Genomic DNA, 17,412 nt, shown 5'->3' with positions numbered 1-17,412 from the left:
TATTTTTTGATTTCTTCATTGACCCATTGGTTGTTTTTAGCATGTTGTTTAATCTCCACATGTTTGTGTTTTTCCCAGTTTTCTTCTTGTAATTATTTCTAGTTTCAGGCCATTTCTGTAGGAAAAGATTGATATGATTTCAATCTTCTTAAATTTATTAAGACTTGAATTATGGCCTAACATATGATCTATCCTGGAGAATGCTGCATGTGCACTTAAGAAGAATGTGTCTTCTGATCCTTTTGGATAGAATGTTTTATATATATGTGTGTGTGTGTGTGTGTGTGTGTGTGTGTGTGTGTGTGTGTGTGTGTGTGTATATATATATACACATTTAAAACCAGTTTATATATATATATAAAACCAGTTCATCTGGTATAATATGTCCTTTATGGCAGAGGCTTCCCTGTTAATTTTCTTCTAAATGATTTATCCATTGAGATAAGTGAGGTATTAAATTCCCTACTATTATTGTATTACTCTCTGTCTCTCCCTTTAGGTCTGTTAGTATTTGCTTTATATATTTGGGTGCTCCTATGTTGGGTTGGATTGATCCCTTTATCGTCATGTGATACCCTTCTTTGTGTTTTAATACAGTCTTGTTTTAAAGTCTATTTTGTCTGAGTATTGCTAACTCAGCTTTCTTTCAGTTTTCATTTGCATAGAACATCTCTTTTCATCCCTTCACTTTCAGTCTGTGTGTATCCTTACATCTGAAGAGACTCTCATGTAGTCAGCATATAGATGGGTCTTTCTTTTTAATCCATTCAGTCACTGAATCTTTCCATTGGAGAAATTAGCTTGTTTGCATGTAAAGTAATTATTGGTAGTTATACTTATTGCTATTTTAATTGTTTTGGGGTTGTTTTGTACTTCCTCTCTGTTCCTTTTTTCTCTTTGTGTCTTCCTTTGTGGTTTGATGACTTTATTATGTTTAGATTACATTTCTCTTTTTCTTTTGTGTATCTACTATAGGTTTTTGCTTTATGGTTGCCATGAAACTTACTAACAGTGTATATTTATAACAGTGTATTTTATGTTGATAACATTTTAAGTTTGAACACATTCTAAAACTCTATATTTAACCCCCCCCACCACGACCACCAGCACATTTTATGTTTTTGACAAGGCTAGAATATTCTTCTACACATTCATAGAATAAGGGGATGAGATTAACCCTACTAGAAACATACTGAATGGGAGTAGTGTCTATGTGGGAAATCAGGATATTATTATAGGAATAATTATGCAGACAAAATGCTTATATGTTCACCCCCCCCATCTACTTTGGTTATATTTGCCTAACTTTGTCTGTACAACTGTTTTCACATGTATTTATGTAGTACCTAAAGAATAAGACCATTTCTACTTCCTTTTTACATTTCCCTATGAGTGTGACACATTCAGGGAAAGAGTTTTGTTTATATACAAACAGATTTGAAGTGCTCATAATCAGAACCTTTCCACATTTTGTGTTCTGTTGTCTCGAAAAATCTGGCTTTGCGTGTGTATATATAAGCAGATGGCTTCCTATACATAGCATGCTGAAGAATTGCAGTCCTGCAAAAAAGGAAAAAAAAGCATACATATGAAGATGGGACTTTACCTCAAAAATTCCCATTAATACTGATCAGAATAACTTACATTAAATCAAAAAGCACAGGAGGGAATGAAAAATGCTTATAGGTTGGAATCTGTTAAACACAAGGAATTTAATATTCATATATTTTTAAGTTCATTCTAAATTTCTTATCATTACAGTATGTTTCAAGGAGAGGTGTGAGAAATACTTCGTACTTTCCAAAAACTGAATCTTTCATGGGGAGAGAATACTTTCTTTACAACTTGTTAGAGCAACTGTGAAATAAACTGAATCTTTTTGTCTTCAGAGTGGAAGGGCTGGTTGACACCGTCCCTCATTTGTCTAAGAGTTTTTTCTTTTCTCCCTGAACCAGGCATATGGAAAATTTCTTAATAAGATCTGTCAATAATCCCACTGATATGAAGAATTCATCTACTCTCATCTTTAGACATTGCCAACAAAATGAGCCTGGTTCCCATAGCCTTCCTCTTGACGCAGTCTAAAATTTTTAAAAGCCCTTTATTCCTCTGTACACTGTTGGTTATTCCAAGGAGGGAGATGTTTTCTCTTTCTGGTCATAGATGAAATAGACTTCATGCTTTTAGACTAAATGCACATGAATATGAACTGCAAGGCATTTCAGGAAGTCAGTGGACCGGCACGTAGAGAGAGTGATAACAAATAGCAGATTGTAAATATTGTAAATGTTGATAAGCCTAAGGCTCTCTGACTCCCCATAAGTAAATCCAGCCATACCATGTTGGCTCTCCCACCACAGCTCAAGTGGCCCCAATGGATTATTCTTTCAGATTTTGCCTTAACTCTGTTTATAGAAAGGCATTCTACCAAAATTCAGAATGTATTCATTTCTTCAGTGATCTCCTCATTGATCTTCAGATCTTTGCTAGAAAAATAGAAGTTTGCTATGTGTTGGTTGAATGAGTAAGTGGAGAAGTGTTTGGAGCTGAACAAGGGCAAATTCAGTCTAAATGAGATGGGAGTCACCTACTTGTAGTTTGTAACAATTTTTGGCAATGCTAGTATTGTTGAATAATATGTAGAGCACACTGTACTTACAAATTTGAATATGAAAGAAATGAAGCAGGGGTCTGGGATGAAGCTATTGCTTGGCTGTTTTTACTTGTGCACGTAAGTCTCTCTTGCATTTTCACGCCCAAGCGTTGCTACTGGGGCATTAGGGTTAGTGCAGGGTTTCTCAACCTCAGTGGTATTGACCCTTTAGGCTGGATAATTCTTTGTTGTAGGAGGCTGCCCTGAGGATTATAGCAGGTTTAGCAGCATCTCTGACCCTTGACCCACTAGGTGCCAGTAGCACCCTCCCCCCTCCCGTTATAACAGCCAATAATATCTTTGGACATTAACCAATTTCTGCTGGGGCAAGGAGGGAGAGAGGAATCATCACAGGTCAAGAACCGTTGGTTTAGAACATTCACAGATAGCAGGCTTGAAGTTTTCAATCACCTGTCATGAAATACTCTAATTAGAACATCAGTAAAACCCATCATTTATTCTACAAGGTTGGGCTCAGAAAAAAGTGTACTGAGCACAATCATTTGACCATAGACTTAGGTGTGCTGAAAATACAAGTTTATTTGGGGGGATTTTTACTTAATTTCTATTGTGATGCTCCCTCCAATCCCATTCTACTGGAGTGGCAGAAATTTAATTATGGTCTGTATAGCATTTCTTTTCTTCAGAGCATGCCAAGCCTCAGGGACATAGTGCCCAGGAATCAAGGATGGGTTCCAGCATCGTTTGCCTACACTTACATCCTCTGAGATGTTCATCATTCATTCCACCTGGACCTCAGCCATTGATGCACATTGCTCGGTGCTAAATCATTCCTCTCCCCATCCTCAAGTGTGCTCAAGATCCGGTAGCTCTTTCTGCCACCTCTGTGCTATTCTTAGATACAAGGAAGTCTTTCTGCTGCTCCTACACCATCCTGAGAGATGGGAAATTCCACAGGCTGTCTAAACAATTGGGAAGGTTGGAATAAAGGTGAATGTTACCTTAGATCATGATCAGGGGCCATGATCAGGGGCCGTTTTTGTCCTAGTATACCCCTTTGGTTCAAATAGATTAACATCGTATTCTGTATGATTTATTTTTTCCACGTTGGGTTGTGTGTTGTTTTCACTTAGTGATCAGTTTCCATAGCAAGTGTCTTCAGTAAGTTACTCTCTCTACTCTCTCTTGAGTGGAGCCTATAGTATTAATATTCGTGCCCCAGTCTTTTCCTCCCCCTTTTCCCTTCCTCTCCTGTCTCTTCCCTCTCCCTCCTCCTCCTCCTCCTCCTCCTCCTTCTCCACCTCCCTTTCTTGAACTCTCTCTCCCTTTTGACATCTTGTCTATATCCTAAATTTCCTCATTAGAACTATTCTTGCCACCTCCACTCTCCTTGGTGACATTTACATGTAATAAATACTGATAATGGCTAGCCAGACACTAGTGTTTTACTATATTATCTCATTATATCCTTTAACATCTCTGGGTTCTCAGAAAGGGTTTCCATTTCAAAAGACCAAGGCAGAGGTTGCAAGGCTTTTCTGACCTAGCCTTAGGAGCCATATAGCATCACTTTCACTGCATTGTTTTGTTTACAGGTGAGTCACTAATGCTAGCCAGGTTCAGCGAGAGGAGAGTTAGACTCCATGGCTTGCTGGAGAGTGGCAGGGTCACATTGCAGAAGAGCACATAGGATGATGGTTATTGTTGCCACCTTCATTGGAAAATACAGTTTACCATGTCCATGTTTAGATGCTGGCCCTGTCGTTTACCAGTTGACTGGGTTTTTTTTCCCCCCCTTTCAGGGTCTAAGCTCCCAAATCTCTAAGATGAGAGTTAACTTCAGTTATGATTAATTTCTCTTCTGACTGTTAATAAAACGATCTTCTTTCCACATAGACCCCACATAACCCAGGCTATGTCTTCCCAAAGTTTAAACAAGTCATTCATTAGGGAAAAAAAAAGGAAGGAAAAATTCTGCCATTTTGATAACTCTACCATCAACATTAATTCAAATATAAAATTTAAAAGGAATCTGAAGGTCAGGGTTCCCCTAGAGCATTGGCTTATCTGGAGCACTTTTCATATAATATTCTAAGAAAGCAGTGTACCTAATAACTAGCTTGAGTTTAGCTCTTTGATTGATCAAATACCTTTCTGTTGGACTATCTATGTGACAGGAGGTTAGATAGAAACAGGAAGACAGCTTGTTAATACTGTGTGAACTGTAATTCTTTTTCTGTTAAGGTAGAATAAGAGGCACTTTTGATAAGTACTACTAAACTTACTGCCTCCGAATCAGGGCCAATCATTTCCTTTTTAAATGAAAGATCACACAGAATAGTCTCAACCCTTAGTATGTAGGTAGATTTGAAGTTTTAGAAGGTCTGTTTTCCAGTGCCTAACTGGATGGATGAATTAATTACTGCAAGCACAGATGTATTTTAGTAGAACAAATATATTGTGCACAGAGCAAAGCAAGTACAGTCAAATCATATTTCCTGAACCTGTAGGCCATCAGAGGTAGGTAAGTGCATTGTTATACAAAATTAAGTATAGTAATTCTTCCCATTCTGGTTTCTGCCATCCTGGAATTCCAATTGTTGAACTGGTTGTCATAGGCTGGAATCAAAATCAAATATGGAGTTGCTGGGAAGAAAGACAAGTCAGTTTAGAAAGATTATTTTAGAAAATGGTCAAGAATTTTAATATCCTGACAATATGCCTCAAAGTCTTAATAATTGAAGGGTACCCCCTTTATCACACTGGTTCTGTCTTTGAAGCCCATCACTCATGATAGGCAATTGTGAAGACATTCACTCCTTTATCTTGAAAGCTAGGACATATGAGCAAATCACATTCATTTACAAAGTTAAGATGATGTTATCCCACATAGTTAGAAAAGCCATTGTAAGTGAAGTCAGAAATTTTGGAAAGTCTGGCTTTGAGTCATGACTCTCTCACCTTGGGTAAGCACCTGTCCTGCCCAGGCAGAAGTTTGCTAATAAGTAAAACCCTGTGATTCCTTCCAGCTCTTGAGTTCTACCCCCATTAAATTGTTCAAATACAGCAAGTTTTCTTGATGATTGATGTTGTAAGAGACTTTCACCAGTGCTAGAAGTGGGAGCACATATTTTTAAACTCTTGCATTTCAGCCATTTTCCCCTTACCATCCTAGCTCAGGGGTTGATGCACAAACCCATTAAAAAACCTAAAGACTTCAAATTAAACATGTTCGCGTTGATAACTGGCATAGAAGTACAGCCTATTGAAACCATGAAAAGAAGGAAAAACAGAACTTGTTCAAATACTGAGATACTCTGAAAATTAAATGCCTTCAACTAAGAGATGACTCTTGGGAAATCACCTTTTCATTACAGCCGTGGAGTTCCCCTTGTCACACCTCATTTGAACATTTCACCGTAGCATCCACTGCCCTGTACCGAGCAGAGAGAATTTTATGCCTAGTATTGTTGGGTAATTGTTATTTTTTAAAATGCCCTAAAAATGTTGAATCAGATTTAGAACTGTATTTGAGGTGTAATAGAAATTCAAGAAATAAAACTAAGGCAAGAAAGTCAGCATGATTGTTAGAGAAGCCCGAAAGAAAGACGGAAAACAGAATGTGCTGTGAGTACACAAAGGGCAGTGCAGAGGGGAGGAAGCCATGCAGTTGTGGGTGTGCTGGCTAGTGAGTGGCACACAGAATCCAGTTTGGATATAGGAGGATGCCAGTGATGCCAAATCCCCATCACCTTTTTCTTCATAGGTTTATAAGCTTCTAAAAATAATTCTTTGCAGCTCAAGGTTCACAAAGCCTAATTTGCATTAATACTTAATGTGTGGTGAATGTGAATATCAGAGCTTTTTATCTGTGTCTCTGAGAGGGAAGCAGAGACAATAACCAAGCCTTGTAACTAGCTCAAAAGATAGACAGGTAGGGTGTTCATTTCCATTCCCTTTTGCTGCAGGGGAGGGGGCGGGGTGGAGGAGGCTGAGACACAGCATGATTATTCCCTTGCTTTTTAGGAAGATACTCAGCAAGGTACTCAAGGAGAACGACAGGAGAGTTTGGAAGGCAGCCCTGTCCAGCCCAGGCCGGCCCATGCCGAATGGTTTGGGCTGCAGTTTGGGTCTGACTTGTGAAGTCTTCCGTGCTTCACAGGCAGCAGGGCAGAACTCAGAATTAGGACTTGGAGATGAAAGAGACTCCAGGTCACTGTAGATTCTGAGCAAGCTGCCCCAAAGGAGCTGTCTACCCATCTCTCAGCCCAACTCTCACCCCCTAAACCCTGGGGAACGGACCACCTTTTCCAACCTCCACAGGGCATAGAAACTTCCATATATGACTGAATAGAAGACGGAAATTTTACTCAAAACAAGCCTTCAGAATAAAAGGTAGGAATTATACTCAAGTCTCTGTAAAGCATCTCATGTAGGGGACAGTGTCACAGTCCCTTTACTTTGAACAACCAAGAATCCTCCTTGGAGAAATGTATCCTCCATCATTGCTGGTTTTGAATACCTATAGGGGTCACATGAAAAGAATCATTCTTTTAAAAAGAGACAAGTTTAACATGGGGTTGGATTTCATTAGCTGGAAGCCTTTTGAAGATCCCTTTCAAAAGCAACAGAGCAAATTCCTATGTTGTGGAGATCACAAACACTTATAGGATGAATAAATAAGTAATGAATCCCAAGGTTGTACAAATGAGTGCTTAAGGCTTGACCTAAATTTTCCAGTGGCATCATTTTACATGGACTCAAAAAGTCAGCATCTCAAATGGAAATAAAATGATACTCTGGAAAATTCTTAGAAGATGAAACTATGGTTCTCTTGACGGTGAAGACAGATTTAAAAGATGCATGTGGAGTTTTAGTAACATTGTTTGAAACAGTGAGGAGTAGTATTTCTGAAAGTAATATATTACTAGTGTAATATAATTTTACATCCTAAAGTAAGAAGTTAAATATCCTCAATCTATATTTAATCACTTAATCACCTTCCCTAAAAGTTTCTATGTTCAAGCCAGTCAAGAGTTTTTCTAGACTGGAAAAGTAGCAAATCAACTTATTTATAATCTTGTCATTTGGAAGCCATAGTTTATTACCGATTCCTTCAAAAGTGCCCTAAGATGTCTTCCTTTTTTCTGTTTTTTTAAAAAAAATATTTCTTTATTTGGTTGCACTGCGTCTTAGTTGAGGCAGGCAGCCTCCTTAGTTGTGGCATGCGAACTCTTAGTTGCAGCATGCATGTGGGATCTAGTTCCCTGACCAGGGATCGAACCTGGGCCCCCTGCATTGGGAGCACAGAGTCTTAACCACTGAGTCAACCGGGGAAGTCCCTAAGATGGCTTCCTGTAAGTGAGCTAAGAACTTAACCTTATAAGCTGTAAACTCACCAGAACAACCAGATGCTATGGTATCTGGACCCAAGAGGCAAGGAGAAGTGGGAAGTGGAGTCTGGCAGGGCTGTGATCTCAACAGTTTAGAAATGAGCATATACATTTAGGTTATTGCAACCAGGATGAGAGAAGTAAAACAGATGGATTCATCTTGTTATTTTTTTGTTCACTTGAGGGTATTGTACACTGGAAAGATACTAAATCCAATTTAATGTGCATTCAATCTTCCATTCGCTCAACAAAAATAAGCACAAAAGACTGAGAACCTGTCATGTTCCAAATACTGTGCTAAGTTCCAGAGGAACAGTGGTCAACCAGACAGAGCAGTCACTCCCTGCCTCAGCCCAATAGATGCCGGTCTTACAAACTGAGTGCTGGCGCCCAGGGCCTGGGCTGCCCAGGTCCATGCTTCAGATTACTGAAGCAGGATAGTATAATCAAATAATCAGAGATTGACATTGGTTTGTGAAAATGGGCATTTCTGCATTTGTCCTTTTTAATTTATCAAATATTTGATAAATAATGAGTGAGGCGCTGGAGGGTAATAATTATTAAAAACTCTGGAACTTCAGTCACGACTTGAGAGGACAACAGAGGCATTGATCAAGTAATGACACAAATCAAGGGTAAAATTTTGAGAGACAGGTGCTACAAAGAATGAGTATTTGTTATTTCCAGAACCTAAATGGAGACTTTTTGATATTTTTTATCAATGTGTATTATACATGCAGAAAAATGAACAAATCATAGATGTTCAGCTCAATGAATTTTCACAAAGAAACAATATAACCAGCATCTCAAAAGCCTCCCTTGCCCCCGTTTGTCACCACTCACCGCAAGGGTGACCGATATCCTGACCTGTGAAACATGAAATATTTCTTCAATTTCTGAACTTTATATAAAAGGAATCACATTGCTTGTTCTTTTTGTGGGTTTCTTGTATCAACTTACTTTACTTAACATTACATTTGTGAGATTCATCTATATAGTTGTGTATAAGTCATATAGTATCCCATTCTATGTGTACACTTCAACTTATCCCTTCTGCTATTAGAGAGCAAAGGGAGCCATTTCTAAGTTTTGTCTGTCAAGAATAGTGCTACTATGGACTTTCTAGTCCATGTCTTTTAATGAAAATATGTACACATTTTTGGTGGGCATATGAGATTGACAGGGATGGAATTATGGGATCAAGGGGTGTATATGTTCATCAGTAGTAGAGGTGCCAAACTATTTTCCAAAGTGGCTGTACAATTCTGCCTTTCTTTTTTTAAAATTTTAGAATGTTTTTTAAAAATTCATTTGTATTGGAGTATAGTTGCTTTACAACGTTATGTTAGTTTCCGCTGTACAGACAGCAGAGTGAATCAGTTATACATGTACATGTATCCCCTCTCTTTTAGATTCTGTTCTGTAGAGGTCATTACAGAGTATTCAGTAGAGTTCCCTGTGTTGTCGTAGGTCCTTACTAGTTATCTATTTTATATATAGTAGTGTGTATATATCAATCCCAATCTCCCAATTTATCCCTACCCTCCCTTTCCCCCTTGGTAATCCTAAGCTTGTTTTCTACATCTGTGACTCTACTTCTGTTTTGTAAATAAGTTCCTTTGTATCATTTTTTAGGTTCCATATATAAGTGATATCATATATCTGTCTTTGTCCGACTTCCTTCACTCAGTATGGCTGTCTCTAGGACCATGCATGTTGCATTTCTAACCACAATGTACAAGAGTTCCAGTTCTTCCTTATCCTTACTAGCTCTTAGTACTGTCAGTGGTATCACGTTGTCGTTTTGATTGCATTTCTAAAAAGGGAGGGCAGGAACAGCTCCCCTGAAGAACTGACAATTGAGCTGAGGCTTGAAATGATGCACTGTGGTTAACTAGGGGTGGCAGGAGGTGGCGTGGTCAGGAAGAGCTGGGGAAGGGAGCAGGTGCGGCTGCAGCAGAAGGAAAAGGCAGTCAGGTGAGGTGAGGATGGCTGTGTCAGGGGTACCCGATGGAGCAGAACCTCGGAGGTTTATCGTTATACTCGAGGCAACAGAAAGTCCTCATAAGACTCTAAACAGAGGAGATGATCACATTTGCTCAGATCAGTCTAGCTGCTTCATGGAAAACAAATTAGAGGGGCTGGATGGGTTGAGGGAGGGAGTTGGACCTGCAGAGGGGGGCTACTTTGTTGCCCAAGAGGAGAGCTCCAGGTCTCCAGGAAAGAGGCTTCTTTCTGTGGCTTTGTGCTTTGTCTGGGTCTGGGAGCCCATAGTAGGCCTAATTTTCATGACAACCTTCAGACCTTTTGGGATATGTAACCTCTCCCTCAAAACCACAGGTTACACTCCATAGTAATGTGAGGAAATTCTGGCCACAAGCTTAGCACTGATCTGGTTAATCAAGAAACCTTTTTTGTAATTTCCAAGCACTTGAGTAGACTGATTGACTAACACCGTTAAAATGATGGGCTCTGTTGTCTTTTCTTCATTTACTGAAGCTGAGATGAAAGCTGGCTTTGCCTTTTTATTGATTAAATGAAGGCCTGGGACTCATAGCTCAGTGTGTGTTCATGGGCGATCACAGAATATACCGACTGCAGCCAAGGTTTCCTCCCACATAAAGGAAATGTAGGTGACATGGCTTTGTGACAAAGGGAGCTTATCCTTCTTGGGTTCCAGTCAAACTAGAATCTGGGTTTGCAGGCTCTGGATCACTATTACTAGGGACTTGGGATGAATTTTTGCCACCGTGATTAGTCCTGAGAGTATGAAATATAAAAATGTGGTACATTGATGTTTATATGCAATACAACTGTGAAAGAATAGAGCAGAAGTTCATGTGAGTTTCTCTAGTGAAGCCTCCATAGGTTAGACTAGCTATCTAAACTGTCATTAACATGGCAACATAATCATCTGGAGAAATTAATTTAGAGTAAATTAAAAAGTAATGTGCAGAAATCTCTGTGGATGTGGATGGGGGGATGGAGGAGACATGAGTGTGACTCTGTGTGTGTGTGTGTGTGTGTATGTGTGTGCTCGTACGTGAGTGTGGCGTTATCATGGACTGAAGTTTACCATGAACTCGTGAACAACTCACTACCTCTCTCTAGACATTCGTTTCTATGTCTGTGAAGTGAAGGAATTGGCCTTAGATAATCCTTAAGGACTATTAAGCTCTAATGTCTGAATCTTTCATAATTAATCAACCACAATAACATGCTCTCCAATGAGCCCTCCTAACAGTCAAAACCCTTACTCTCAAATTAGAAAATTGGGATGATTAAAACAAATAGAAATGTGTAAGATTCTTGTAGATTTTTCATTGTAACCCTGAGCAAACTAGATAGTTCTTTTTTTTTATTAGTTATTGAAATGTTTGTGTGATTTAGTGGATACAGCCAAAATGCAACTATTTAGTAAATAATATTTACTGACTATTAGTCAAAAGAACTAGTAGAGAATACTTTGGAAATAGTTCTCAGTGTGAATTGTCCTAACTTTGAGACTCTGGGGATACATCGTGTTGTACTTTTTGATCCATATAAACGGACATGATTAAAAGTAATACCATTTGAGAGTAATTATAGAGACTATCGTAAACATTAATTAAGCAACAAATTGTGCTTTGTGATCAATTTTTATTTATCTTCTTTGCAGGTAAGAAAATTCTCTTAGGCCTCTTTTCTTATCAATAAAGCAACCTAAACTAGGCCTTAAATATCAGAAGTAACCTAACAGGCTAAAAAGCCATTAGACAGTGATTTCAGCTGCAGCAAGATAAGAAATTAAATGGAACCTTGAAATTAAAGAAACTAAAAATTGGTTAGAGAAAACCATATCTGCCAATAAAAGTTTTAAGCATCATATGAATAAAGGCTTGCTATCCCTCCTTTGAGGTTGTCCTTCTGAAATAAAGTAATTTCGACATTTTCATTTATATGGCATTTCCAAGATGAACTTTAAGTGCCATTTAATTGTATTCAGATGATAGCAAATATTCATGCGGGTTGTCAGCACATTGCTTCATTAGTAACCTTGGTACCAATTGGTTTAGGGTGTCAGAACGCTTCTCCTTTTGACTTGTGCACAAATATGAAGGCATGTTTGTATCATGTCAAACTTAGCCCTAGAGGGCTGTGCTGAGACCAGGGAGCCTGCCTTTCTGGGCTTCACTCTTGACCCCAGATGATGTGTTATCTCACTTTGTATATATTCGACTGGTTGATGAGATGTGAGCCGGCCAGGGAAGTAGAAAGTTAGAGCAGGAACTGTATGTTTCATAGTTACCCACACAGATATGCCTGAGACCAGGCAGGTGACACAAATAGCAACATGCTTGTGCAAGGGTCTGGAACAATCTAGAGAATATGCTCCACTTTGAGGGACTAGTTGCCAGGAGGGACACAGGTGCAGTTCTGCCTGACCATCCGTACAACCAGGAGCCCAGAATCTCAGAGTTCTTAGGGCACTTGCTCAGTTTTTAAATGTTGGGAGTTAATTCAAATTGCAAATAAACACTCGGTGGAACAAACAGTATTTGTCTGTGAATCGTACAAATCCTGGTTTAAAAATAAAAAAATCTGGCTTCCCTGGTGGCGCAGTGGTTGAGAGTCCGCCTGCCGATGCAGGGGACACGGGTTCGTGCCCCGGTCCGGGAAGATCCCACATGCCGTGGAGTGGCTGGGCCCGTGAGCCATGGCCGCTGAGACTGCGCGTCTGGAGCCTGTGCTCTGCAACGGGAGAGGCCACAACAGTGAGAGGCTCGTGTACTGCACAAAAATAAGTAAATAAATAAAATAAATAAAAAATCTGAAGGCAGTTCCCAAGCTACATAGTCAAATTTTATGAAATTGAACTATAGGACATTGCTATGTTTATAGCTTAAGAAATGGTCAAGCATCAGCAGTTTCCTGTAGTTCAACCTAATAGTTTGCAATTTCAAACTATTGAGAATGATAGTGTGTGTTGTCAGAACCGGTGTGCAAGTTACATGAAATAGAAGAATAGCACAAAGTGAGTTTTAAGTTATTCTGGGTAACCATCCCCACTCCCCCCTCCATGATAAATTTCTTTAAATCTTTGGACCTTCTGAGATACCTGAACTTTTGCATCAAGTTGTGAAATATGAGGGAAAGGGAATTATAAAACCTAGAAATCAAGGCTTCAAGTTAAGGCCCTGTGTGTGAGCAGGTCTAAATGCAGTGCTGTATTAGTTTGCTCAGGCGACCATAACAAATGCCAGACTATGTGGCTTAAATAGAAAATTTCTCACAGTCTGAGAGGCTAGAAGTGCAAGATCAAGGTGTTGGTAGATTTGGTTTCTTCTGAGGCTCCTTACCTTGGCTTGCAGACGGCCACCTTCTTGCTGTGTCCTCACATGGTTTTTTTCTTGTGTGTGTGCATGCCCCTGGTTTCCTTTTATACATCCAGATTTCCTCTTATAAGAGCACCAGTCAGATTGATTAGGACCCACAAATATGACTGTTTAAAAAATCTGAATCACCTCTTTAAAGGCCTATTTCCAAATATAGTCACCTTCTGAGGTTCTGGGAATTAGGGCTTCAGTTCAGGGCATGAAGGGAGCACAGTTCAGCACACAACAAGTGGTGCACTCAAAAATTTTTAACAAACATCTCTCTAGGGAGGAAAATCCTTACTTGCAGTATTTGCCAATTTCTGTGGTGTAAATATCCCCATCATGGCTGATTTCAGGTTACCAACATGATGTCACGAACACAGACTTGGGCCAATATGGATAAAAGCGCATCATTCCATAGCAGTGCCACCATCTGTATCCAGTAGACGTGAATAACCTCCAGACCATAAATAATAGTCAATGTAATAAAATAATGAGTACGAGATGAGGGTTTAGTCTTTTGTTATCTTTGCTGTTGATATCATTTGCTTTTTGTCAGTTTATGTAATTTCATTCTTACTAACGGCTGTGCGTGTTTAACAATTCTCCAGCCAAATTGCTGAAAATTTAACACTGGGTCTCAATACCAACCAGCTCCAGCACACCACTGAGTTATGTAGCTCTTAAGTAGAATTCTATAATCAGGAATGGGAAAGTGGGACAGCTTTGTCTGAAATTATAAAGGGAGAATCTACTGGACACGATGACTGACAGGATATGGGTGAAAATAAGCAGGAAAAATCCAAAATGAATGAATGAGTTTGGAAAGAGTTTGAAGGGAGAACTAGGTTAGGTGGGCAATGAATTAGTGAGGATGATGGAAGAGCTAGCTGGGGGTCCAGTGACCGGAATTCCTACCCTAATCCCACCCGAGCAAGCCTGTTGATTGGGGGGGGGCCCTCTCTGAGCCTCAGTTTCCCCTTTCTAAAATACACCCCCCTCTGGACGACTTCTCAGGAGCCTCTCAACTCTAAAATTGTGGGATCCTATCATTTACTATATAATCGCCAAATCCTTTCTATGTCTATGTCTCTATAAGCCAAAAAAAAGAAAAAAATTGGAAGGTCATGTGTGTGTCTGTACCTTAACGTATGATACGATCACCCCAGAACATACGTTTAATGGAAAGAAAGAATATAATTCTGTTGTCTCTAATAATTAGCAAGATTGTTATCAAAAAGATGTTTTTCAAAGACTTCTTTTATCTCTTTATGACCCTCAGAGGCAATTATGAGTAACCCATTTAAAAGTGCGTCTGGGGCTTCCCTGGTGGCGCAGTGGTTGAGAGTCCGCCTGCCGATGTAGGGGACACGGCTTCGTGCCCCGGTCCAGGAAGATCCCACATGCTGCGGAGGGGCTGGGCCCGTAAGTCATGGCCGCTGAGCCTGCGCGTCCAGACCCTGTGCTCCACAACAGGAGAGACCACAACGGTGAGAGGCCCGCGTACCGCAAAAAAAAAAAAAAAAAATGCCTCTGGCTTAGAAGAGCAGGTATGTGAACTGTATCAGAAATGCAAGCAACCTCAGAAGGGTTTTACTTTCAGTTCAGTAGTTAATTAGTTAAGCTTCAGTATACACTTTATGTTTTGACTATATCACAGCAGGGCACCTTGTTGCTGTACTCTTGAAAAAATCGTTTTAAAGAAAAACGGGGGTGGGGCGGTTGTGCATTTAAGGCGCTCTCTGAAAAAAATAGACATCTTCATTGGCTCATGAATTTTTCAAACTCTCCTGCAAATGTGCCTTCATAACCATTTCAGAACTGTCTTATAAATAACTATATGTTGACTTGAAATGAAAATAATCACCTTACAGTATGTCGATCAACCTCACTTCATTTTGAGATGGGATCCTCACCCCAGTGGTTCTCCAAGTGTGGTCCCTGGGCCGGCAGCATCAGTATCACCTGGAAACTGGTTAGAAATGCAAATTCCCAGGCCTTCCCTCAGACCTAATGAACGAGGGTCTCTGAGGACGGCATCTGGCCTTTCCAAGTGCCTCTGACGCAGGCTCATTGATGGGATGCTATGCTATAGCACGCTCCAGGGAGTCAGGCTCTCTCCCCTTTGTTCATCACCAGCTTCATCTCTTTAGGCCAGTGATTCTTAAGGTGAGGTCCCTGAACTAGCAGCATCAGCATCACTTGGGAACTTGCTAGAAATGCAAATTCCTGGGCCTCTCTCAGACCTGTTCCATTAAGAGCTTGGGATATGGGGCTCAGGAAGAGGGAGCGTTATTGCCAAAGTGTAATTTAAAATAATGGACTGGGGTGGCTACACTGAGACTGGGGAGAGGAAGACGTTAGCCTGGTAGGACATCAGTTTGGGAGACACAGTGGATTCAGAAGAGGAAGGAGGAGCAGTGAAAAAGAACGCTTCTGTGGTCAGGTGTGTTAGAATGGCGGGCCGTCGGGAGAGAGGGAAGCTGGTTTAAGAGGAGACTGTTCACCGGGGAGAGCTGACCACTCCCCCACTCCACCTGCCCGACTCTGTGCCTCTCCCAGCTCTAGCCCCTGCCTGTCGCTGGCACAGAGGGGCCCAGACCTGTTCTCACCACCATCCCAGGGCTGTGGGTATTTCTCATTCCCTGAAGGATAGAAAGGCACATCCTTGGACAGGTTTCCTGGCAAAATCCTAGTTGCGGTGTAGGGTCGTCTACTTTAGGACTTCACTTCACATTAGGACCTTTTTCATCAGGCGGAGCTGGTTTGGGCGCTGGCCGATTCTATTCTTATAAAGAGAGCATTTTACAGAAGAGCAGGGCATCTTGGCGAAGACCCGCTCGCAGTCTGAAAGCTGAGTCTGTCCTCCATGACTTTCCCCCTAATATCCCTCCCACCCTCATAAAACCTTAGGTCGGTGCTGAGGAACCCAAAAGTCAAAGGACTGTGTGTTTCCTTTTCTTAGAAAGCAAGAGCCTCTGGCATAAAAAAAAAAAAAAAAAAAAAAAAGTAAACTCCAAGGGTAAGAAATAAATTAAATGAATTGGTCTTGAGTTTGGCCTAACTCTGATTTGTATAACTGCTTCAAAACTAGTGACCTGGGGATAAATTCCAAGTGGAAAGTATTTCCAGCTTCCGTTTATGGATAAATGGCCCAGGAGAGCCTTTTCGTTGGTCTTCACTGGTGAGGCTTCTTAGCTTTAAAAAATGTGTGGCCAGTGGGGAGTTTTCTTTTCTCTATGTGATTCTGACCCATTTCTCAGCCACTTCCTCGACACCCCAAAGCACCGTTTAGCACTCCAGGACACCTTGTGTGTTAAAGATAACCCTTAGAGAGCTCTGAGTCCATAAACCAGTGTTAAGTCCCTCGTGGCACAGCAGTGCTGCTCTTCATCTCAGGAGTGGGCAATAAGGGTCCTGCTACTTACTATTTCAGCCAAATGGGAAAAGGAAATTAGCATGGGACAGAGTAGAAGGCAGAAATCCTTTAGTTGCATTTCGCTGCTGTAGAACGCCAGGTCCAAGAAACCATACCAGAGCGAAAATATCTGCTTGATGATGTATGAGACAGGGCTTCTGAATTTGGGGACGCATAGAATATGGTGTCAGGCAAGACAAATCACATCCTTCAGTTATGGTGCAGCTAGAAAGCCCTTTATTCCTCTGAGAGACAGCTATCTCATGCCATCAAATTGAGCTTTCAGCACTAAGAATGGAGTCATATGGGGTGATCAAATAGATTGTATTGCTGGTCAGTACTTTTTCTATTATTATTATGTTACTGGAAAATAATTATTATCTTCTGCTCGAGCCTGTGTGAGATTGAGAAAGATCAGGGAGAGGAAAAATATTGCATTGTTCAACTTGTACTTTATATTCATCCCCTACACACATTAAAGCCAGCCATGCTAGCCGAAGATTACTTTGTATTATTTTCTAAATCATCACCCTAGTGTAGTTTCTTCTGCCTTTTTCTATGACCATTAAGCTAGGTTGGAAACGTGATTCTGAAATTTATAATCAATAAAAAAGTGTTGGACAATACTTA

This window comes from Lagenorhynchus albirostris, chromosome 5, assembly GCF_949774975.1.
Source record: "Lagenorhynchus albirostris chromosome 5, mLagAlb1.1, whole genome shotgun sequence".
NCBI lineage: Eukaryota > Metazoa > Chordata > Mammalia > Artiodactyla > Delphinidae > Lagenorhynchus > Lagenorhynchus albirostris.
This window is presented reverse-complemented; position numbering follows the sequence as displayed.